The sequence below is a fragment of the Zingiber officinale genome, chromosome 10A (genome assembly GCF_018446385.1).
Source record: "Zingiber officinale cultivar Zhangliang chromosome 10A, Zo_v1.1, whole genome shotgun sequence".
Taxonomy (NCBI): Eukaryota; Viridiplantae; Streptophyta; class Magnoliopsida; order Zingiberales; family Zingiberaceae; genus Zingiber; species Zingiber officinale.
In genome coordinates, this window is record NC_056004.1 from 95,348,838 (window position 1) to 95,374,086 (window position 25,249).

Here is a 25,249-nt window from a genome sequence, read left to right on the forward strand (position 1 = left end):
GAATTTTGTTAATTTTGTTCCCCTTCATACTTTCGAATTCCTTTTCTCACAATTTTCTTGAAACATTCTCATCAAGTATTCTAATTCTTAATTACCTTTGCTCTATTTCATTGAGAGTTATGGTTAACTATCTTGATGAGTTAGATTGTTCGATGATGGGCAAAGATTGAAGTGTGGGGGAGGTGTATGAATTCTGTACAATCTGGAAATGGATCAAGGTTTGGAAATTGTTTGAGCAAGGGTTGATTTTAGGAGGTGTTTATGGTGTAAAATTCTGAAAATTTGGTTGTGAATGAATGGCTCTAAATGTTTTATGCTAAATATATCCATATTTTGAGTTTTATCATGTTAAGAGTAAGTTTCAATGGCTTAGAATTTTAAGCCTTGATACTATGTTGATACATTCAAAACTTTGAGAGACATGTTGGAAGAAAGTGTTAAAAATGCTGAAATCTGAAAAATACTATGGATGTTGTTGCACAAGAGATTTGCTATAGCTTTTATAGACTGAAGTTATCAGTAATCCTTAAGGGAGAACAGAAGAGAAGTGGCAAAGAAGTTGGGTTAGTATAGGTTATTGAGGATAGTGAAGATGAGAAGTTGTTGTGTAGAATTCTGCAGAAAATTGAAGGTATCAAAATTGTGCCAAAATTCATGAGAAGTCTTGAAACAAATGTGAAACTCAAGTTAAGTTCTTGATTGTGCTGAAGAAAATGAAATTCTTACTTCCATAGCATCTGCAAATCAGCCTTGGAGATGTATCCAATGGTATCAACTTTTTATGACTAGCTCTCATAATATATGGAATTCACTGAAAAATTGGAAGCTAACTGCTGTAGAGTATTGATAAATGAAGATCTTGCATCTCCATAGCTTGACTGAACTCTAGACTGAGAGTTTGATACAAAAACAGAGACATAAGCTGAAAACTTGAAGCTTAAAATTCAAGTTGTACCAAACTTTTATCAGGAATTGCAGTAGAGAGGAATGATGTGAATTCTGTAATTGGTTGGAATAGCAAGTCTTCAAGGTCCCGTTCAGTGCCAATTTTATTTGTTGATTCTGACCAATCTGAAAATTCAGAATTTTGTGCATTTCTGAAAACGGCTGAGAATTTTCAAGTGCACTTAAAATGCAATTCTTTGACAATGGAAATCAAGTGATGAAGAATGAAATGGATAAGTGAGATCAGATTAGAAAGGAAAGATTTTGAATTTAGTCTCGTTGAATCATGCTTACCCTGTTAGTGCAGCCTTATTTTGAACATATGCATTAAATAGTTCATCTCTTTCTGCTGAAATTGTAAGAAATCTGTAACTGAAGAAAATCCACGGGAAAAAAATAGAAACAGAGAAAGAGAAGTGAACAATGGTGTCTGCAAACTGTTTAAGTCTATTCAGTAATTTGATAGCAGGAAGGAAATGAAGAAAATAAAAATTAGAGAAGAAGTAGATTATGAAACTTGCTGAATTGGAGAGCAGAAATAAGGAAATTACAGAACATGAGAAGTACTGTATTTGGTATCAAGTGTATCAAAAATCAGAAGTGGCATTTAAACAATTGAGGAGCTTAAGTGAAACCTTACAAGATGCAGTAACAAATGGTATTTCAGCTTCTTACGACCTTTTCAAACTCTAGAAACTGAAATGCAGAACTCCAAAAGAGAAGGTGGTTATTGCTGTAAGTGAATTCTGCTTGAAATGGATTGACTGATACGAAAATTACTAGAAATGAAGCTCATGCCAATTCATGGCTTACTGGTATCCTCACCTTTGAATTTCTTATTCTGACTGAGTCACAGATTTCAAAATTCAGCAATGCATGCTGAAATCGATTCTGAAAATAAATCAGAGCAATGTTAGTACTCTTTTGAAGTTTTCTAAAGCTTGAAGCATACGATTACGTTGAATCTGATTCCTCGAACAAGAGTTACTAAATTCTGAATTCTTACTTTAGTGACAATTGCAACTTCTTTTCAAGCTGAGTCCTGATGAATTGAAAGTTGAAATCTCATTGAATTTGATTACTGAAACTGCTGGAACATTATCAAAAGCTGTAATAGATGAGTTAAAAATTTCAGACCAAGATGGAGTTTGTATCAGATTTAAATCGGAATGAGGAGCTAGTGACAAGTAATTAAAAAGGGAATAAGTTGTGACAGTGTCTCTTACAAGTAATTGTCTGAAATCAGGTTTGAGATGATTTTGGAGGTTGTTGGATGGTGCAGCAATGAAAAAATTTTGAGGTAGCTGCTTATTAAATGTGGATGTTGATTTGAAGGGAGTTCTGATTTTCCAGCAATGGAAATAATTAGAATCTGATAGAGCTATGTATAGAAGACCAATGAAGCTGTAAAGTGAGGTATCAGCAACTGAAATTTAATCAGCAATGAAGTTGTTTAGTGCTAATTTGGTTTGTGGAATTTGATCAGCAGTCACTGAAATTTAATTCCTTACTCATGTTATGCTAAATGGAAATCTTTGTTAAGCTGAATTCTCCATTACACAAGTTGGAATTACTTCTCTTAGCTGCTGCTGCTGAGAGCAGTTCTGTTTCCGAGTTGCTGAATTTTAAGCAGAGTAGAACCTGTAGCCCTGTTAGCAACAGAATTTCAGTAGAATTTCATAAGCTAAAGTCAATTTATACTATTTAGTTTTTGTGAATTCCTTAGTTGTGAATCTGAGAGAAGACATCTGGACCTAAATATCTATACTTATACTACACATCCCTCTAGATTCAAACTCTGAATTTGAGTCTGAAAACCCAGGATTTCTGATTCATATTAAAATTCAGATTCTTCTTGTTGATCTTGATCAGTAGCCAAGATATTTTCATCTAGAGCTCTTCAAGGTTAGAAGTTGTAACATCTGGGAATCAGAGCTCAAAAATTGATCAAATGTTAGTCATTGCTGGAATTGGTGTGGCTGCTGGGATGTTGAATGAATGATAACTCTTGACAATATGACAAATTTCCATTGAAGCTCAATTTCTGCATAATTCAAAGTCTACAACTTCCTAGCTGTGATTCTGAAATATGTTGTATTCTAGATTTATGGTAATTTGATGTTGGAACCCTGTTTATTATTGCATCTTAGTGCTACTTAATTCACCTAAGGTTTTCTTCAATGCTGCTAACAGAACAGCAGATTTTACTCTGCCTGTTGCAAGCGCATGGAGTTTGAATTGATACTTCATGGAGCTGAAATTTTGTGATGCAGGAATCTGTAGAGGCAGATTACAGAAATAGAATCCATTTGCATATTACAGCAACACCTTAAAAAAGTTGATTGTTTTGCTTGATTTTATGATGTGTTTCATTGTCCGAGACGGACAATGTTTTAAGTGTGGGGGAGGGATTCCTTATCCATTAGTTAATTTGAGATTATTTGAGTTTCAAATGCTAGAATTAAAGTGGGAAAAGAGCAAAAACAGTTAAAAAAAAAATTGGCACATCAAGAGAGTATCAAGTAGAAGATAGAGTATCAAGATTCTTTGTTTGCCATCAAATTGAAGGAGAGGTTAACTTGATACTTTGAATTGGTAATGACAAATGGTATACAACTCTTTTCACATCAAATTGGTCAACTCATCAAGTATATTCCTCCAATACTCTCATCTTCTCATATTTTCATTGAATACTTTTCTTTTGCCAATTTCTTTCATTTCAATTGTTCTTCTTGCTTTCATTTCAATTCTTCATGATAAAATCCTTTTGATTCATATATGCTATGTTTATAGTGGTGGAGAATTACAAAATAAGTAAGCTTATGGTAGTGAAATGTTGTGAGTGACATTGAGTGAGCTCCACTTATACATATTTTTGAGTGTGAGGGCTAGAATAGGTGAATACCTTGCGAGATTGCAACTTGCTTAATTTTTCAATTGGATTGAAGCTACCATACCTACTGATTATTGTTTGGATTGTATTCATGAATGTTTGTGATCTTTAAGATGACCTTAGTTAATTACCTTTTACTATCTTCTAGGTATTGCTAGGAAATTTGTGTGGAGATAATTTTTAGTTTTCTTTACTTGAACAGGACGTCCAAGACTAAGTGTGAGGGATTTGATAACCATAATTTGGTTATATTATTTTGATTCATAATGCATATTTTTGATGGTCCATTCATAGCTTAATCTCACGTTTACATTACATTTTGTAATTGCATTTGATTTTGAACTTAATTACAAATTGACCTATTATCATGGTATTTGATGTTAATATTTTATTATTATTTTGTAGGCATCAAAAGGGTCATGGACCCAATCAGATCAGGCCACATTTGGGCTCAAATCTAGGACTAAACGAGGCGATCAAGCTTTGGAGTGATTTGAACCGTCCATTGAAGATTGGAGAGATCTGAGCCATCCGTCAAGCATCTAGTCCATCCAACCTAATGGGAGTAGATATGGACCGTAGTTGAAGATCAGTACTGTTGGATCAGATTTTAGGTCATTTTCCACCGTTGATCAAGCTCCGAGAGTTCTGGACCGTTGGATCAGATTTGAGGAGGATTTAAAACCCGCGAGAAGCTACAGTGCTTCCTGGGCTCCGGCATTCGCGATTTTCCACTGTTTATGCTTCTTCTTCGCAGCGACAACCGCAGCTTCCCGTTCCATCTTTCCAGATCCGATGAGCTTAGATTCTTCTCCGAAGGCGATCTAGCTGTCGGCGTTCATCATCCAGTGATCAGAGAATGGCAGAAGGGAGGTTTCTTCAGCCACGATTCAGATTTTGTTCCACCGCTGCAATCCTGATCGGGGAGGTTTCCGATTAGTGATTTCTGTATCCAACTGAGCTTAGAGGGAGGTTTCTTTGAGTCACAGATCCTTTTTCGATCTCCATTTCGCAGAAAAACATTTGTCGAAGTGGTCGTTCGATTTGATTTGCAATTCATAGATCCTGAGCTTTGTTCTATGGTTGGTGAGGTTATCAGACGAGTGAGAGCTTTAAGGGAGGTTTCTTGGAGCTGTGCTCATTCCCTGGTAATAGCTGGAGGTTAGAGATTTGTTGTTGAGTGCTTTATGGGAGGTTCCGATGGCAACTCTGTTTTCACAGCAGAGTAGAGGGTTTTTAGTTCCGGATGGGGTTTGTGGAATGCTAGGGTTTTGATTTTCTTTATCTTTGTCTTTAATTTGTTCTCAAACCTGGCTCAGATCTTCAGATCTGATACCTTTCTTTGCAATTTCAATTTCTGTTTAAGCTTTTGTATTTCTGATTTCAAATTCTTGCTTTCAAACCCAGACTATTGTGTTTTGGCAAATGACCTTAGTTCTGTTAGGTTTATTTTGCAATACTGATACTGATAGTTTAAAGCTTTTGTGATCTAGTTAGTAATCATTTGCTCTGATTTAAATATTTGTACTTGTAATCTTGCTTGAATGAAAACTGATAAAATCTAGCTATGATTGTTACCTCTTTTTGGTGTAATTTTATTTGAGCTTATGATTTACTTGTTAAGTTTGATTGTGGATGTGAATTGAAGAGTTGATGATTGATTTTCTTGATTAAATAATGCATTTAAATCTGAATTCAATTGAAACAAATTTTGTGAGAAAGAAACTAAATCAAGTTTAAAAGTGAACAATCCTTCTCTGATTTCTTAAATGGTTTTATTAGATGAAGCCAAATTGTGTTGTGAATCAAGTGGAAAAGCATAATAGACTTTGATGATTTAATAATTTCATTTGAATCAATTCTAGAGTACTCACACATTTCACTAGTTTGCCTTGGAAAAAAATACGACTTGGGACTCCTTACTATACGTGTTATTTTAGTTTCAATGAGTTTCAATCTTTATTAATTTGGAGCGCCTCGTGACATGCAAAAAGGTCGACACTAATAATCCGAATCTAAGGAAGGCTATAGGTAGCGAGAGAAATTAAGGTGAAGAAAGGATTGGATGAGGTCTCGATTATATAGTGCACGATCGATCAACCGATAACAGGATCGGTCAACTGATCCCTTAAAAATGTCAAATTATCGATCAATCGGAAGAAGGTAGTTGATTTTCAGTCGATCAAAAAATAGGATAGGTCGATCGATAAATTAATGATAGGTTAATTTTTGCGTATTCATTGAGAATGAACTTAAGTTATCAAGACTGAATCAAGTTTTCAATCGATCGAAAAATTGATGATAGGTTAATTCAGTAAGGATGAACTTATGTTTTCGATCAACTGAATTGCATTTTCAGTCGACCAAAAATTTAATGCTTAGTTTACTAGTTTGCAATGTTTATACCAGGTTTGGTCGATCGAATCGAGTATTCGGTTGACTGAATCAATTTTTTTTACTCATCCTATATTTCTATGGTTAATCTTAGGTTGACTTTTGGATTAAGTCAATAATTAATTTACGATTAGTTTAATAAAAATTTAAGTTACCTTAATTTAGTTAACTTATTATTTTGATTTATATATTAGAGTTATTTGTTTTATTATTAATCAAATTAACTTTTTAAATTTATATTATTGATTAATTTTGATTTTATTAGGTTTAGAATTAAGGATTATTAAGTTAATATTAAATTGGTTTAAACTATGGTTTAATTGATTTGATTAAGTTAATTAACTCTAATTGTCAATATTTATTAATTTAGAATTTAATGAATATTTTTTTATGAATTAATCTTAATTTATTAAATTATTAATTTATTTAGATTTGATTAATTGTTAATTTTATTATTATTATTATTATTATTATTATTATTATTTTAATTTAGTTTAAATTTAAAATTTTACTTAAGTTTAAGTTTTAATTAATATTTAAATTTTTTAATTAATTTTTTAGTAAAGTACCATTATTAATTTAAGTTTTAAATTTTTAATTGAATTTAATTAAATTTTAATTAAGTATTAACTTTTTAAGTTTTTATATTTTTAATTAATTTTAAAATAATTTAAATTTTAATTAAGTTTAATTCTTTACTTTTAATTTTAATTTAATTTAATTTAATTAATTTAATTATTTAAATTAAGTTTTAATCTGATTTAAATTATTAAGAATTTTGAAAAAATAGATCAATATATAGATTCAAACTTAACTTTACATTAATTAAGTAAATTTTCTAAGGACAAATTTTCAATCAGTAGCGAGGCATCTTATGTCGCAATTCTCTAGATGGTGTCCAATCAAATGGAAGTCGTTGAGAATATTTTTGAGTCATGCGTGCAGTTATGTGATTGTCTCTCCAAAAAAAACATTTTAAATTAATTATTTAATAAGAGATCTCTTTTATTTACATTTGACTCATCGATTCTCTCATATAGTTTTACCAGGTGATCTCAAAGTTCTTTTACATTCTCGTAGAATTCGACTTAGTGCAATTCCTCCATAGCCAGCCCGCACTGGATGGTCTCCGAAAAGCATTTTAAAGTAATTATTTAATAAAAAATCTCTTTTATTTACATTTGACTCATCGGTTCTCTCATATAATTTTACGAGGTGATCTCAAAGTTCTTTTGCATTCTCGTAGAATTCGACTCAATTCAGTTCCTCCATAGTCAGCTCGCACTAGATGGTGTTAATTGCACTGTAATTTAGTTATACCTTCTTGATCATTGGGAGAGTCTAGTCTTCTAGTTCTAATGACTTTCCGTCTTCCATTGGAGGTATGTATCATTTTAATATGGTGAACCAGAGCTCGATATCGGACTTGAGGTAACACTCCATTCTATTTTTCTAGTAGCTGAAGTTTTCTCCTTTAAAAGTGGAGGATGGAAAATGTTATACCCCTTTTAGTAGCAGTTCGATATTCTTGCAATTAAAGAATTAACAGAAAAATTTTCAAGAATTTCGTCTTAGGATTAGTAGTACAAGATAAAAAGAAATAAATGTATAGCTAAAGAAAATCTTTTTATAGAATGATTTTTTTTTTAATTACTCGAAAAACTATTAAGTAAATTAAAGCGGCCTACTCTGATATCAAGTGATGGATTGACTGGGGGTGAATATCGCTTGTTAGAATTTTTTTCTTTTGTATTGTAAAAATAATAAGAGTGCACAGAAAATAATAAGACTCGTTCAGTTACTTGGTTCGAAACCTATGTCGACTCCTACTACAAACCCACGATCTTTGATCGCACCGATGGATAATCCACTATAATTCTTTTTTCCGAAACCTTCGGAAAAAAATAATTTGTACAAATGAAAAGGTACTAACACACTACTATCTTTTAAAAAGTAAAATAATGCAAGTTTAACTAAAAATTATACTGACAATAGGTAGGAGATGAAGCTCTCTCAACACTTTTTGATGAAGCAGCTTGCTTGTGAAGATGACACGCAGAGTAAGAGCATGAACAGCAATTTTGCACAGAAACTGAGTAGAAAATCAACGATGGAAAAACTTGTTACGGCACAGATCTCAAGTACCCCTTATATAAGCCTTGTTCAGTCGACTGATCAAATCAGTTGACTGATTCTCCTATTGGTCAACTGAACTCCTGTTTTCCTTCTTCGCTGAGGTTTGATCTTTTTGCATCGGTCCTCCAGAACTATTTAAACTTTACCGCTTAGCATCGGATCGGATCATCAGGACTTCCTCTTAAAACCAGGTCCTCCAGACCTATTGAGCTTCCCTGCCAAGTATTAGATCCTCTCAACTCATTTGGACTTCCTACCTAGCTTCCATGATCTATTAAAACTTTCCAACCTAGTCGCAACTAGAACTTTTCCGGTGGAGTAAACAGCCTGCACACTTAGTCAATTTGTCAAATTACAATAAGACTTAACTTGAACTTTTGAAAACATCAAAACTCAGGTTTAATTCTGGTGCACCCTGCACTAACATTTTATTTGCATTAACCTCAACTAAATTATAGAAACGATGTATTCTGGTACCTGTTCTTGAAATTGGATCATACCATAAGCATATGAGCAACACACATATTTTTAATGGTAAAGTTGGATATTCAATCTTAATGATTTCCTCAAGTTTATCGTAATAATCAAATTGAGTATCATTGTTGTTTATGCATCTTTTTATGCAAACACCTGAATTACATGTACGCCTTTGTGAATCACGTTAGGCTACGTAAAATGTGAATCCATTAATATAATAACCTAAGTAGATTGTTATGTTACAGAAAGGTCCTAATGTAGGATTTTTTTAGTCTTTCATCTTACATATTTAATATTCTACAATCGTTCGCCTACAATAATAGTGATTATATAAATTAGATGCATATATATTACAATTGCATTGTAATAAATAATTAATCGTTAACTTATATAAATTTGAAATCAATATATATAAATTCATCTGATAACATATTGATGGATTTTGTAGATTTAATTATTGTTCGTACAAACTGTCAAAGAAGGTAATTTAAGAATATATTAGATAGCATATCAAATATTCTTCAATACTATATTATATATATACTTGAACTATTATCTTATGTATGGCTTAATCTCTTCACAGTTCAAGAGTACATATGTCCTAACAATATGATATTCTTATTCATTTAACCATCTAGAAACAATTGCACTCGTTATCTTATCATGAAACTTAAAAATAGATAGCATCCCTGAATCTATTGGTTGAGTATTCGCAGAATTTCGAGGACACTTACAATGTCGGACTTTCATATTATTAGCAAAATAATAAGAGCAGAAGGAACTTGCTTCCTCAACCAAATATGCATTACATATTGATCCCTCAACTCTTATTTTGTTACAAACATTATTTTTTTTAATTTTCTCAGAAATCTTTCAAATTGGTGCATCCATCTGTATTGTATAGGACCACCTAATTGTGCCTCATAAAGTAAATGAATAGGTAGATGTTCTATAAAATCAAAAAAAAAAACTAAGTGGGAATATTCATTCAAACTTACAAAGTATCATTAGAATGTTTATCTGAAGTCGAAGCATATCTGATGTCATAATAACCCTTGAAGTCAAATCTCTGAAAAAGATACTCAATTTTATAAGTGTTTGTCGATCATTGTTAGGAAGTAGGTCCTAAAATGCTATGAGAATTAGTCTTTGCATGAACACATGATAATCGCGACTCTTCATTCTAAATATTTTTAATCTGTTCGTATCAACACAACGAGACATATTCAAGGTATATCCATCAGAAAATTTGATTACTTTCATCCAAGTATAAGGTGTTCAAATTTCTACATAATCCAAGTCAGAATAGCCTACAAGTTCAAATGTAGATATACTAGGGTACAAAATTCCTAGATTGGGTATGTCTTTTAAATAGCTAAAGATTCTTTTCTATATTAGTTAGGTGACATTTTTTAGCACAGGTTTGATATCTGACACATATACTAATTGCAAATAAAATATCAGGTCGACTTACAGTTAAGTATAACAAACTATCTATCGCACTTCTATAATATTTAAAAGTCTATTGATTTTCTATTTAGGTCACTATCTAATGTAATGTTAGTTGTCATTGGAGTTTTTATTTCTTTAGAATTTTTCATTTCATATTTTTTAAGTAATTCTTTTGTATATTTTTGTTGATATACATAATTTTCTTCATTGATTTGTTTAATTTATAGACCTAAAAAAATATTAGTTTACCTGCTAGACTCATTTCAAATTTGTGTTCCATTAAAGTTGAAAATTCTTACAAAAATTCTGAGTTAATTGAACCAAAGATTATATTATCTACATATACTTGAGCTATAAAAACCATATCGGACCCAAGGGTCTTTACGAAAAGTGTCGAGTCAACTCGTCCTTGATTAAATCCTTTAGATATTAGGTAGGTGGACAATCTTTCATACTAATCATGTATGGTGCACTGGGAAAGTAGTTATGTTGTTGACTGAGAGAAGACTTTTAACTAGTGAAAGGGATTGCAAATTGGAGTGAAGGAGGCTTCTTCCTCCTCTCTGCACACACCAAAGAGAGCAAACAACATCAACACCAAAAACCAAGTGAGAGGTCTCTGGCGTAAGCTCTCCAACGTTCAAGTCAGTATGATGCCCAAGCGGAAAGATAAATAGTAAATGAGTGTGGATAGCTGAGTGTAATTAAGTGTAGCGTGGTGTAATATCACGTACCTCGCCAATGGAGAAGACTCCTCCTTTATATACCACCGCTCATAACTTCCATAATTATGAAGTGACAGAAAATGTCAGGTGTTAGAAGTTGTCAAGTAAAGAAATATATACAACCTGAGAGACATATAGTCATCTCCGAGGAATCTTTCGTTACTCGTGTGCACTCCTTTTGTAACTTACGTCATTAATGAGACAGTTGAAGGAATATGTTGTCATAATATGTCGGTTGATAGAGAGCGTAAAGTCACTTTCGAAGAAGGTTCCATTGAATATTCATATTACAATAAAGGAATATTCTCTGACAAATGGTTGTTACTCTGATAGGTTGTTATGATTCTTTGATCATGTCGTTTGCTAAGTGTATTTTGACCGAGTCTTTAAACTGGTTGATTGTATAGCCACCCTTCCCTTAAGCTGCTCAGTTATGTACTAGGTGATATTGGAGAAATGCTCTTGAAGTAATATGAAGCTAAGTTCCCTAGATCCGGTGGATTATAGGTACGACCGACCATACATCGGGCTACTTCCTCTAAGAAATGGGTAATTGAGTCCTTAAATATTTGATCGATACTTTAAACAAATTATCGAGTAAGGAAATATGTGCATCCTGGGAGGCATATAATCACTGTCCAAGAAATCTTCCGTTACTCATGCATACCCCTTTTGTAACTTACGTTATTAATGAGATGGTTGAAAGAATATACAATCATAATATGTCAATTGATAAAGAGTGTAAAGCCACTTTCGAAGAAGGTTCTGTTAAATTCTCATATTACAATAAAGGAATATTCTCTAATATATGGTTGTTACTCTAACATGTTGTAATTATTCTCTAACCATATTGTCTGTTGAGTGTATTTCGATTGACTTTAGACCGGTTAATTGTATAGCTGCCCTTCCCTTAAACTACTTGGTTATGCACTAGGTGATGTTGGAGATATGCTCTTAAAGTAATATGAAGCTAAACCCCCTATGTCCGATCGATTATATGATCGATTGGCTATACACCGAGCTACTTACCTCTGAGAAATGGGTAACTGAGTCCCGAAAAATTTGATCAGTACTTTAAATTGATCATTTGTATAATGGAAGACTTTCCTTTGAAGTAAGAACTTAAGCTCTGAAAATCCGACCGAGCTTATAATGAGATTTACCTTATACATTTATGTTTCATACCTATAAAAGACGGGCATACTGAGCTGTATAATCTGACCAGAGTTATTACCAACCGACTATATGAAGGAGGAATGGCATGTGAAAAAAACCATATGTTCAATCGGTTATAAGGTCGACCGGTCGTATGCTGAAAGACTTGTACTAAGTGGAGAAGCTGGGTCCCCTTAATCTGTCCGAATTTATAACCGATCGACTTTGTGGTAAGTCGACCATCCCTTAAACTCGATCGGCTTATCGGATGATCGAATAAATAACAGATGTCTTATTACAAGAATGAAGCGTTAGGTCCCCTAGGTCCGAATGGCTGCTGGGTCGATCGTCGTCATACTAAAGGCCTTAACGCTAGGTGAAGAGCAAAGTCCTGTTGAGAGTGGCACGTTGACTGTCACCTCCTCTTGACTTTGACCATCACATCACTTTGACTTTAACTGTCACATTATACCTGGATCCACTCGTAACATCTCGTATCACTAGCCTCCCTTTCAAGTCTAGTCAAAGGAGCTTTGTGGCCGACTAAATGGACGTGAGTAGATCTCCTAGTTTATAAAAAAGTTGACCAGGGGATATTCTTAGAAATCTTAGTCACATTTGTTGTTGCAAAAATACTCCTAAGGATAACTTCCCTTCTATCTTTGACTTGACCTCTAGACCTAGGGTTGGTTCCATAGCTATATGGAACCATATGATAAGATATTACATCCTTCTTAGCCTTGGGTTTGTATCCCAAATCTCTATGGTCATTGGATGACCTTTAATGTCCTAAATCTAGATTATGCTCATTTTGACACTTAAGAAAATTTTCAATTTTCTTTAAGGTCTTTTCTATGTTATCAAATTTTGACCTCAAGACTTGATTTTCCATCATTAAATCCTTTAGCATTTCTATTTTTGGGCTTGTATCTACTATCCTTAGTATTTTTGCCCAAGTAGTTATCTACCTTTCTAACCTTAGGTGAGGTACTTTTAGCATGAAGAGCTACTTATTTTTCCTTAATGTTATCATGTTTTCTATTTTTATGGTAAATGACATTAAAATGGTATAAATTAGAATTAGCATGCTCTTTATCATTTCTAAGAGGAATTGCATTTTATAAATTTTGAACATCCACCTAGAATGTCACTTGTTAGTAAATATCATTTGTCTTTAATTTTAATAAAATTAAAATAATACATGATAATATATGACACACATCAAAATGAATAATTTTCAAAAAAAAAATCTGCTATAACAACATGATGTATGTATGACATGACATGGTATTTTTGTATTTTTCATAATAAGCATGAATGCAAAATATGATGTCATGACATATAATGGACAAAAAATCATGGCAAGTTTTAACATAAATAAAATATATTTAGATTAACAATCTAAGTATCCTTAATCCTTAGCTAAACTTAAAATTTATCTAGATTGCTCCCATTTTCTTAAAAAAATGTCAAAACCCAACTTGACATTTATTTTTTTCTTTTTCTTTTTGTGCCAGTAAAAATTAAATCAATTTCCTTAAATTATGACACATTTTACTCTTCCAAAGAGTAAACAATAATTCATTCCATTTTTAAAGGTTAACAATAACTTTGAAAATACTCTCCGAGTGTCAACTTCATCTGCACCAAATCGCGTCAACCAATCGATTGGCTGATCGATTAACCCCTCTAATCGATTAGTCAATCGATTGACAAATAGAAAAATGTGTAGAGCTTAAAACGAGCTTCGTTTTGGATCTGAGATCACCTTATTCCGATATCCGAGTCAAAAGTGATGGCCTTCGGAAATTTACTACGTCCGAACTTTCTAGTTTCATGCCAACTTCTATTGGACTTACGACCGCTAAGTGTTCGGTCAACTTTTGACCTATCTGGACTTTCTCTTTGCCAACTCTTCGTTGTACTTCTGATCACCGAGTGCGGTCCTCCTTGACCTACTTAGATTTATCATCTTGTGTCAAGTGGCCGGTCCTCCATGACCCACTTGGACTTCCTTCCACTAGATGTCTGGTCACCCTTGACCCATCTAGATTTCCTTGTGCTAAATATCCGGTCAATCCTTTAACCTACTTGAACTTCTCAATACCAGGTGTCCGGTCAACCTTGACCCATCTGGATTTTCATGTGTCTGGCTTCACTCACCAGGTCTTCTCCTCTGCCTAGCTTTACTTACTAGGACTTCCCATCTGTCTGGCTTCACTCACCAGGACTTTCACCTAACTTCACTCACTAGGGTTTTCACCTGGCTTCACTCATCAGAATTTTTCCACTGTCCGACTTCACTCACCGAAACTTTCACCTGCCTGACTTTACTCACTAGGACTTTCACCTAGCTTCACTCATTAGGATTTTCACCTGGCTTCACTCACCAGGATTTCCTAACTGTTTGGCTTCACTCACCAGAACTTTCAACTGTCTAACCTCCAGTTAGAACTTTCCCAGTCAAGTATCCGATCAACTTTGACCAGAGAGGAATTGTATGAACAATCTCCTCAAATGGACGATTGCATCTACAATCTCTATGTATTGTCAAACATCGAAATTCAAACATCAAGACTCAAGTTTGAGCTAACTCAAGCTTAGTCAACCAGGTCAACCTTGACCTAAGGATATTGCACCAACAATCTCTCCCATTTTGATGTTTGACAATACATTTAAGTTAGGCTAATCTCATAGCCTCAACTTCCTTTCATGCTAAGGTATGAATGAGGGTTTCCTTCATTCTCTCTCTTTCCTAGAGGGCAAACTCCCTCTTTAGGTAATGAATACCTAACTTAAATCCTACATTCTCTCCCCTCACCTCAACGCATAACAACCTGACCACTTGCCCACTTTTGGCGACCTCCAGCCGCCGCCTCGACCCAAACTATAACCTAGCGGAGACGGTGAACCCAAGGAGGGATCACAACCAATTACGGTCAGATCACGATCACGATCCAACCGCAATTGCAAGTGGTCCATCCCCTGGTCCACTTTTTTGTGGACCAAGAGATCTGGTCTCCTGACTAGGCCCCAATCTTATTTTTATCCGATCAACCAACTTACTAGGTCGACCGGAAGGATGTGCTTCCACTCGCCTGTCAATGCTATACTTAATTATATTTTTTAGAAAAATGCACGTCAGATGCCGAACATGTCCAATAGTATACCATTGATACGTGGAAAGGTATTTTTTAGTGTAATGATTTGACTGTCACATCCATCATAAATGTCCCTTTATGGGTAAGCGTCACATGTCCCACTAACACATTCTTTGAAGCAACCGCCGACGCACGCCTCTTCGTACAAAGCAATGACACTACTTTTGTAAATCAGCGATCATCAGTGAGCAGACTGTTTTGATCAAATGGCAGAGGTTGGAAACTATCTCCTAACTCCAGTTTTAAAAACCCTAAGCGATGCGGAAATCCATCACTTACATGTCGTCTTCTTCGACCCTTTCCCAGTGATTTCTGTCAATGAACTCTTCCTTCTTATGATCTAGTTCCGTAAATTCTTCCTTTGATTCTCCTTGATTTTCCCGCGTTCTCTCATGGCTCAAGAATCCTTTGCTCCATGATATACCTTTACTCGCTCAAATTTTGATAGCACTGACCAAGATGTTCACCACATTTCTTTCAAAATTCTCAAAACTATCGTATTATTATTCTGCACTCACAAGGTCATCCTCATCGTCTTCCTTCTGACCATGTCACATTCTTTAAAGATTAATTTCAAGCTAGCTTATGTTTTCCCATTTCCCATTTTCTATGTGAAATAAGTCATTACTCGACATCCTATCTAGCAATTTGCACTGAATGTTTTCCACACTATATGCGAAATGTTCATTTAGTTCTGCCTATATGACATTCCTCCAACTCCTCATAACTTTCATTTATTTTCTTATCCCAAAAAATCAGAGTCAGGGATATTTTTATTTCAATCTCACCCGAAAGCATTGTTCCTTAAGGAACTGTCTTTTTCAAATAAGGGATGAAAATTCTGTTTCTTTTTTGTGCAAATGCTCGAGTATGTGTCCTGACCGAGCTAGTGTCGATCCGCCCTTCCTCTTATTCCCGACCTTGGAAATTTTAAACTCGACTCGCCCTTTATTTCCCACTCGAAGAAGTTGGGCAGCGTGCAATTCAAACCCCCAAGTTGCTACGTGAGGGCCTATTTGTTCAGACTATACCCCGTCTGAGCACCGCTTCGTTGTAGTTTTGGTAAGCCTTGACAACTTTTTCATTGTGTTATCACTAACTAAGATCTCTTTTGCCTTATGCAGTGGAGGCTTTCTAGGAGACTTTGGTCGTTGAGTGCATTCAAATGGAAGATGACAAGCTAATTCAACAAGAGCAAATGTTGTTAGCCGAGCGAGCTCAACAGTTGGCCGACCCCTCTGGTGAAGCATCCAATGGTCAGGCGACTGAATCCAACACGATGCATGTCCCATAAGAGGTGTCCTACGACTCTCTCTCGGACCTCTGAAGATTCTCCATCTTCTGAAGTCAAGGTGCCCTTGAAGAGGAGGCATAAAAGACGTCGACTCGTCCTTCATACACAAATTTCTGAGGGGCGAGCATCTCCACTCAGAGTGTCTTCGCCTCGCCTTACACCCATCCGGGAGGAAACCCTGACAGCTTCATCCTAGCAGACTTTGTCCGCTCACCCCTCCATCAATCCAATCTGAGAAGAAATCACATCCCAGCTGGGCAGCTCTCCAATTGCTTCTTCTCCAACTGTTCTATCCATTATCCCTTTTGTTGAGGCTCCACCCGCCATCGCATCGTCGACCGCAGGTTCCTCACTACAAAAAAAAAAAAAAAAGTTTTAAAAGCGGTTTATAGACACCTATAGCAACGATTTTCACCCGCTGCTATACCTATTGCACCGGATAAAAATTATTGCAGATGTTGGCGACGCTAAAGCCAACTGAAACGGTAAAACTAATCAGTGGTTCATGACTTAGAGCCGATTCTGATGGATATATATAGAAGCAGTTAATAACTGATTCTGATGTATACCTTTAGAAGCGGTTAATAACCGATGTAAATGGACACTTGTTAGAAGCAGTCATGACCGACTCTATAGATTTTTCCAACTCAGAAAATTGATCTTTAGAAGTGATTTTAATCGCTTCTAAAAGTCCAGTTATAGGAGCGGTTTAAATCGCTCCTATTATTGAATTGCCAATTTTAAAAAAGATCCTATTTCGTACATGTTCCAAACCGAATGCTCAAATTAAATCAATTGACAATATTTATACTTCATTTCACAAACCTAATTTAGGGGGCGTTTAGTTTGGGGGAATACAAGTAGGGAATGGGAATAACAATCAATGTTAGTGTTTGGTTTACAAGAATGGGAATACAAATGGGGGAATGATTCCTTATTAGTGGGTAATGGTTCATTCCTGTGTCTCACCCCTTCAATCATCTATTCCTGTATTTGCAGTAATCAAAATATCCCCCTAATACCAAAAATACCCTTAACCTAATATTTCCCATCGCATCTCCTCTCCTCTCTTTGCAGCTGCTCTCGAAACGTCGTCGCCACCTCGATCAAATGGAAGAAATGTAGTACCTGTTCGATCAGAGGAAGAAATCCACCGACATTAGGGAAAATAATGGAGCCGTCGTCTGATATGCCACCGTCTCCTCCAACTCCCACAGCAATATCGTCTTTGTTCATCATGTATAGCAAATCGTATACGTGGTTCACTGTCCCCCATGCAGTTCTTCCGGCCGAGGAAGAAGCTCATCGCCATCACCAACGCTACCAAAAGCAGTGCACTCCCTTTCTCTGAATTCATTCCCATCTTCTCTGAATTACTGATCCCCCTCTCCCTCCCTCCCTCCCTCTTCGATCCTATCACGTACGGAACTCGCTGTATACCGGCAAATCGAAGCGATCCATGTCGAAGGGAAGGAGATGACTTAGGAAGAGAAGTAAGGATTGACGAGAGGAAGAAGAAACAGGGGTGGCCTAGAAAAATGGAGAAGCAGATGACCACTAATATATTTCTATTTCAAATTAAAATATATAAATAATTAAAATGAAAAAATTAAAATATCTTTTATAATAATTTTAACATATATGTTATTTTAAAAATAGAGATATTATTTTTTAAATAATTTTTAATGCATTAACTAATAAGGTTAAAATTGGAAATTTATTTGATTCTCATTACTAATGTTGATTGAAACAAACATTATCAATTATAATCATATCCATTTCGGATTTTGAACCAAACACTAATAATGCAATCGTGATTCTCATTCCTATTGACCCTATAATCAAACTCATTCCTATTCCAATTGATAAATTTGAACCAAACGCCCCCTTATTTTCATAACACATAAATATAAATTGGATTACCAAATCAACACATAATATTTATAATTCATTTCAAAATATTCTAACACATAACATTAACTCCACCTTATAACACTAACACAATACTTTTTTCAATCTCCAAAATATACACAAGTTTTCAATAACAAGTTTTCAATAACAAATTTTCTCCACTAAAAAAGTATCAAAAGACATGCTTCAAATGATAAAAGGCATATGCTCCGAACAACAAAAGGCATTTGCTTCAAGCGACAAAAGGTATTTGCTTCAAGCGACAAAAAGCATTTGCTCCAACTTTCAATAGCAACCTTCAATAGAACAACCAAATTATATTTATCAACATATTTCAATATATAATGAAAAAAATATTTAACAAAAATTTATACCAAATTAAAAATGTTAAATTCAATGTGAGAGATGGAAAATTGCATGAAATTGTATGAATCAAGAAACGGATTATATTTTAAATTTAACAACTTGTGCCTAATTAGAATTGATATGGATGTACTAAGTCCAAATTTAATTAAAAAAATTATCAACATGCATTAAACATATTTTATTTTGATCTTAATTTTGATTTGCAATTTTATTTGCTACCAAGTCAAAGTGGTTAGCTTTCCATGCATCATATAAAGCAAACAATGTTAAGTTTTTAGCAAGCAATGTTAAGACTTTAGGCAAAACAAACTACTCGTGTACAACATAAAGTGTTAAGTTTTTAGCAAGTAGCTTTTAGCAATAGGACTTGCCTATTTTTAGTACTTACATTAAATTAAGTATAAAGAAAATTACTTCTTTATAGCTAATGTGTTTCACCAAATGTTTATCAAAAACTTTATGCAATTGCAAATGAACAAGTGAGCATATACAAATGCTATGAGAATGTATTTCAGAACATTTGAGAAATCAGAAACCTAATGTGAAAATAGTAAAATACTTTAAAACATCACAAATCTAATTTCATTTCAGAAATTTGTGACAAGTTTAACTTGCTCTTCATATGTATATACTTTTCCTAAAGAATTACAAACTACTAATTACTTTCAACCCATTTATAAACCACTAAATCAATCAATTTAAATCAATAGAATTATTGAAATGTAAATATTGAACAAGTGTGCAAGAATAGTATAAAACAACTCATATATATAGGATTATGAATTAACTTATTTTAAACATCAATTTAAAAAAATACAAAATCAGAAATAATCTAATAAAAACATTTATAATTAAAAAATTAACCTCTAATTATTATCTGATTCATGAGAAGGATCTACACCTATCTTTTTCTATAGTTGATGAAACTTGTTGCTACATAAAATTTACAAACATAATTACACTACAACAAAAATAACTTTTCGCAGTGCGCAAATTCACTTTCCGCAACGCGCATTACGCACTGTACAATTAAAAACTGTTAAAAGTCCTAAATTATTGAGAGCGATACTTTGCGTGTTGCGGATAATATTATTCGCAGCGTGCTTTACGCGCTACGAATAATATTATTCACGGTGTGTTTTGCACGTCATGAATAATACTTTCCGCGGCGTGCTTTACGCACTGCGGATAATATTATCCACGGCATGTTTTACACACCGTGGATAATACTTTCCGCGGCGTGCTTTGCGCGCTGCAGATAACTGCGGATAACATTATCCGCAGCGCACAAAGCACGCCACGGAAAGTATTTTTATGCGCTAAGGATAATAATCCGCAGCTTATAAATGTACGCGGTTAATAGTTTTAATTATATTAAAAAAAAAATTAATTTGATGAAAATAATAAACCAAAATTTTGCAACAAATTTAGTGCAAATAAATTCACAAAATTAACAAAAGTAATAGTTTTTCATTATAACAAAAAAATTTAAAGATCTTAAACAAGATCCAAAATCTCTATCAAACTAGTTATTACATAACAACAATTAAACTTACAATCCACACAAAGTAGTATATTATGTATCAATCACACAATACTATAAATTTCGATAACCATACAATCGTACTTTCTATTACATCATCAGAAACTGCATTTCATTATTTGGTCAAATTAGGTCCACCTTTTCCACCAAAACTTTATAAACCTAAACTGTCCAATATGATCCACCAAAAATAACGTGATGCACTTGTGTTTGGATCTGTAGATGCAATTCAACCTTATGCAACAACTAATTCATCAATAGACCAATGAAACAACTTACATGTAGTATTAGCACAGATATCTCCACGACTCACATTTCTCAAATTTAACTGTAAATAAACAATACAAATTATTAATTCAATCATTTATATTTTTGTAACAATTTTGTGATTCAAAAATATATAATTTTATGATAATTACCTAAAAAACATGACCAAAATCATCACTTTTTTGGCACCAATATTGATATCGCTATTGCTACCAAATTCATTCCCAATACCACTCCAAATGCCACCACTAGTAATCTAACCAAATCGTGTCAAGCAATGTCATCATGATAATTCAAAAGCATTTAAGTGTACATATCAAATTTATTTTATATATATTGTTTACTTACTAACCTGAATGATTTTGTTGTCTCATACTTTGTAAAAACATAGACCTCATTTCTTGCATTTCTAGTTGATTTTGTTGCCTCATTTCTTGCATTTGTTGTTGAACATTTTGTACTATAATTTGAAGTTGTTGAACCGTTCCATTTTGTTGCACAGAAACTCCAACTTTCGATGATGTTACTTCAAAGCCCATTCCGCGCACTCTACCCCGAGCTTCTTTGCCAAACACAATGTTAATTGCATCATCAGTAATATTAGTTGTGTTTTGAGATTCGAGTGAAATTCTAATATTTTTTTCTACAACAAAAAAAAACTTTCATTATATTATCATTAATATAATAGATGAATATACTGAACATCAACATATAATGCATGTAAATGAAATCAACATATAATAAAGAAATCAACTCATGTGAAAATTCTGAAGTAGAATAAAGAAAATGCACAGCATATGTCTCTATGTTTGAGGTCATATTTACTATGGGTTGTAAAATTTTCTTTAGTAGTTGATTTATCCAATGAAAAACTAAATCCAACTTCCCTAATAAATTCTTGTATGCGGGTCTCTGTTATTCAAAGAAATCTAATCTATTGTCAGGAAGTTCTGTGCATAATGATGACTCTAAATCTGCATGCATGCTTCCATCTGTTCTCCAAAGGAAACTCCTTGCTTCATTTGAAACTCCTTCCATCTGTCCTCTGCATGCATGCTTCCATAATGATGACTCTAATGGTGGAAATCTTAGAAATATAATGCAGAAAATTGAATTTAGTCATCAGTCTTTGAATTTACACCACAATTCTAAGGATAAACCTGTTAAAGATCTGAATTCAAGTGCAACGAGAGTGCTTAAAAGTGAATATCAGTTTCACAGTGAAAAATCTTTCAATGTTCAACCTGTTGACTTTCCTGGCCAAGCAGCAAATATGGAACCCTAGCTTAAAATCACTTTAGCAATACTTGCAAATATAATCATGATGCAAAGCAGACCAGTTAGAGCTGTGTATTGTATGATTTCGTTAGCATTCTTGGATCGAGAGGCCAAACATGACTATTCACCTGGATTATGGTCTTTGATGACTCCAAATTCAGATTTTAATATGCTTGAATGTAATTTGAAGGCAAGTGCACAAGTTGCTGAAATGCCCTTCCAGAAAACTAGAATTTCCAGATATGACATGCTGGGTGAATTTTCCGAACATCATGATTTAGTTTGTGATCAATATTCACCTAACTGGCTGAGAAGTTTATTGCTGGATTCTCAAGTTAATAACTGGCTTCTACCTAGGGTCATCAAGCCTCAACCTATGATACTGTCACAACATGATGTAACCAAGCCCCAAGAAACTAGTGGTTATAGCTATTTGGATTTAATCTAAACAACAATCTACTGACATCTGAATCAGTTGCACACTATGTAAAAACCGTTAATAGACTTCGGATATTATCCAAAATAATAGGAAATTAATTACCGAAATAGACTCACGTGAAGTAAAAGGATAAATTTTACAATACCTTTAACAATACCGATTTTGAAGTAAAAAAGTTATATTACTTCAAGACCTTTAACAATACCGAAGTAAAATCGTTATATTATTTCATAAGTTACGTTATTTGACGAAGTAAAATATGTATACGACTTCACATTTTTTTAATTTTGGTATAGTAAATGTTTTATTTTACTTCCGCATAATTTGACCTAGTCGAAGTATTCATTATCGTACTACTTCATCATAGTATAGAAGCAATAGAGCATATTTTACTACAACAAAAAAATTCAAATATAGCGAAATAATTGATACGAACTACTTCCCAAATTTGATCAGTAGTGAAGTAAATAGTTTCTTTAACTACACCACTATATAAATTTATAAAAATCTTTTGTGTTGTATTACTCCATCATTTATTCTTACCGTCGAAGTAATTGATAATATTTTACTACAATATAATTTTAATTGGACAAAGAGTATATGATCACACAATATTTTTCACCATCAAAATTAAACAAATATATCATAAATATGTATCAAATACAATCGAAAAGTGTATTCATAAAAGACACGTATAAACATAACTCAAAATTTTTTGTATCCAAAATTCTCTAAATACAATCCAAAATTTATATCGTAGACTACACTTAAGCACCAATATAGAAGTAGACGAATTCACTCCATTCACTTCTGACTTCATCATACTGAAATTGATCGTAATACTGTTTGTTTTTTGATATTGTAAACTGAAACATAAACAGAAATTTGAGAGTCAATGTAAAATGATTCAATATTTCATAAAGAAAATATTTTATAAAGAAGAAATTCATCTTCATCTCCAATTGGGGATATTCATCCAAGACCATCTCTTTCATGTATCGCATTATACAATATCCACATTCAACACCACTTTTTTATTTTAGATTACCCTAATCAAATTGAAAATGTCATCAATAAGTTATAATCCAAATAATAAGAATTATTAACTGATATCTAAATACATAGTCACAATACATACCGTCAATTGTTTAAAACCAGGTCCTTTTGAAATACCCCTTGATGCATTGTATAACTTGACCCCACTACATTGTAAAAAATAGAAAGTTATGTTTTCAACCTCTAATGAATTTAATGTATATATTCACAATCAGCATAATCTACTACCTACTTGGTCACAATAATTTGCCAAGCATGATCTCGATTCCTATTACTCAAAGAGTCCAATAAATATATCATATTCTTATCTTCATTAATTATAGTCAGAATCCAATGGTACCTGGACAAATGAAAATATAACATTGACTAGTATGTAGTAGGAATTGATGAATAATTAAAATCTTACCCAGTATTGTATGGAATGAAGCAAATACTATCTCTGTTTGATGCTCTCAACTGTTTAGCAATATGTTGTGACAATTTACTACCTTCTTCGCCCACACCACATGTTGGTATGTCACCAGGATCCACAAATGAAACATACTCAGCTCTATTTTCTTTCTTCAAGTATTTGTAAAGGTAACTACAAGATAATTGCAAGATAATGATAAAGTAATGACAAATCTAAATATACCCCATGTAAATCAAACAAAAGTATATAAATAAATATTACAAACGAAGCATAGCATTTGAACAAATATTGTATTTAAAACATAATATACCCCATGTAAACCAAAATTTGCCTAACACCTATCTCTTTCATCTCCATAAAGCACAAGATATCTTCTCTTAGCAACCATACACTTTTAGGACGTCCAAATATTGCTTCATCGAATTCTATGTGTATACACTCATCTTCATGCATCAATCTGATAACATACGAGTGCATGTATCGGCAATGTTTTTTCAATTTCCTTGTACTTATCCTGATGACCATGAACATCCGAAGGAGAAAATAATTGATGTTGCACATTATTCTACAATATTTTAAAGTAAATTGTTACCGAAATGCCTCCTCATGGACTTCCAACGGTTGTATTCCTTCAGATTTATCTTGGAGGAGACGATCTACAACCTCTTTAAGTAAATTCTAATAAGAAAATAAATTGTTAATATAATAAAAAATATTTAAAAGTTGACTTAAAAAGTAAAATATTATTACCTCAATTCGTATTGCCTCATCGTCAATAGCAACACCTCCTTTCTTTCTACTTCTATGACTCAATTGTTGTATTTCAATACGACTTGATTTTCTACTATCCTCTTGAGACTAACAAGATAAGAAATTCACATTTAACATCAAATATTAATAGTATAAATTATTCTATATGTGCAACAATTTATATTGCTAATTTACACATTCCATCAAAAATTAACTAATATACATTACATTGCTTGTAATCAATATTTAGAATCTCATAAAATCTTGGAACTTCAAGGATAAGAGCATTAAAGTGTAAAACAATAAATGAACAGTGAGAAACTAATTATAGGGAAAAAAAGAAATAATTTTGATTCTTATAAATTTATATTCCAATGACGGAATATTAGTGAGTCACTGCACATGAATCCCTTTCTTTTTGTTTACATTTTCTCTATTGATTTTTGAAATTTTCTAACACAAAAATTTATAATGAAATTATAACATTTATAAATATATGTCAAAAATAATTCATACTAGTTATACCTCAGCAGACTTCAAATAGTTACATAAAACTTCCCAAGTTTAAGGTGTCAATTCATGAGAAATGGATTGT